Raw genomic sequence first — 2,381 nt, forward strand, 5'->3', positions numbered from 1 at the left:
ATGATACAATTAGAAATTCATTATTTTGGATCTTAAAGACAATCTTCAAGATTCTCCTATTAAAATAACATTACTTTTCGAAAAGAAAATATCTTAAACTTTGATTATCTCAAACTTACCCAGTAAACTGTACCAGTTTATTCAGTCTTTTTATACTGTGATGGTTTACTTAAGATAAGTCCCTTTCAAGAATAAATTATAGAATAGGTACATGGGGAGGGGTATTTTTCTCCTTTTATTCTTCCATCACCCCAACTCTGCCTGTGATAAAATTCTGCCCATATTTGAAGACTTAACGCACATTCTACCTTCTGGGGAAACCTTTCCAGATCCCTGGAGTCAGAAGTGATAATTCTCTCTTTGATTTCATTGACTCTGTACATCTCCTACCATAATCTTGCTTATACAAGAGGCTAAAGCTCCATTTTCTACAAGAATTCTTCCCCAATCCTTCTTAATACTAGTACCTACCCTCTGTAATTATTTCAATATATCTTGTGAATATTTTGCTCACTTAGAGATGTTTGAATTTTGCTTCCCCCATTAGACTGTGACCTACTTGAAAGCAGGGACTGTTTTGTGCCCTTTTGTGTGTGCCATGCTCTAAGTACAATGTCTTTCATATAATCGGGTGCTTAACAAATGATCCTTGACTTAACTTGCCATAAATGTTTGTATACTGTCACTGTTAATGAAAACTTCTAAGGATAGAGACCATACCTGGTTCATCTTTGTATATACTACTCAGCAAATAGGACATTGTCTTATACATATTAGGTGCTGAAAAATGCTAGATTGAAAGAAACAATCATTCATTCTACAAAACTTTATTAAAAACCTGCTATATTTAGAATATTTTTTCTAGATATTAAAAGGATTATAAGGGTTGGATGAAATGGTTCCTACCTTTCCCTCAGAGAGATTACAACCTAGGAATACTTGTACTCAGATATTAGCTAATGCAACAGTTAGTAACATCTAAGTTCATCATAGAGCCAAGAGGCAGTGAAGTGACTGTAATGTAAGAACTTAAATGAATGCTTCCTTTTTAATTTAATTTATGGATTGAAAGTCAAGCATTTCCGTAACATAGTACAGTAAAAAGATGAATGCACACGAAACTTCAAATCATTTGCTTTTCCTTTCAAATATACAATAAAATTATCGCATAAATTTCTTTCCCCCCTTTTTTTCTACCCTAACCCCCCCTTGCTTAGGAATGGCTACTATTAGACAAAAATAGACCTGCAAACATGTGTAAAATTATTCTATACATATGTTTATGAGGTCTTTCTCTGGATGCAAATATCAACTTTCTTCATATTTCCTTTGAGGTTAATTTCGGTATTTATAATTGTAAAAATGACCATTTTTTTCAACACTGTTCTTAAAATAATATTGCTGTTATTTTATGCAATGTTCCCCTGGTTCTGTTCATTTCAATCTTCGTTATTTCACGCAAGTCTTTTCATGCTTTTCTAAAATTACTGAGCTCATTATTTACTATAGCACAGTAGTATTCCATCAAAATCATATACTACAACTGGTTCAGTCATTCCCCCATTCACAGGTATCCCCGCAATCTCTAAAAAAATGCATCTTGAGTATAATATACAGTTATCCCTTCCACATTGCAAGAGTTAGGGGCATGACATCCCTTTGATCTGGAAAATCTCCATAGGAGTTTTTTGCCCTCCCTTTGTACCATAGGTGGAGTCTGATTTTATTTTTCTTTTGTGGAGTGCTTATACTACCTTATTGTAAAATTTAAATTAAGTATTTGGTCATAGGCTCTGTATTATCTACTGACCTTGATGTGTAAGCTGTGGCTTCCACAAAACTCCCCTCCCAAATCCATTTAATATTTTATGCCAACCAATGACATAGGGAAACCAAAATGGGGAAAGCCATAATTTGGAAGGGATAAATGCAATTGCTTGGATTTTGGAGTCAGGGTACCTGCATTGAAATCCTACTTCATTAACTTGTTTCTTTTTCTGTAACATGATATAGATATATAAATAGATAGATAGATAGATAGATAGATAGATAGATAGATAGATAGATAGATAGATGATAGATAGATAGATAGATAGATAGATAGATAGATAGATAGATAGATAGATAGATAGATTGATTGATAGACATACAGGTAGATACATAGTTTAGATAGAGATAGATAGGTAGACAAACAGCTAAACACACAGATTAGAGAGAGAGATAGACAGATGGATGGACAAATGGATAGACAGATAGATAGACAGACAGATAGGCAGACAGGCAGGCAGACAGACCGACAGACAGACAGACAGACAGACAGACAGACAGACAGACAGATAGATAGATAGATAGATAGATAGATAGATAGATAGATAGATAGA

The sequence above is a fragment of the Petaurus breviceps genome, unplaced genomic scaffold, assembly GCF_028583685.1.
Source record: "Petaurus breviceps papuanus isolate PSGF00001 unplaced genomic scaffold, PetGlider_PUasm1.0 126, whole genome shotgun sequence".
In the NCBI taxonomy this organism is placed as follows: Eukaryota; Metazoa; Chordata; class Mammalia; order Diprotodontia; family Petauridae; genus Petaurus; species Petaurus breviceps.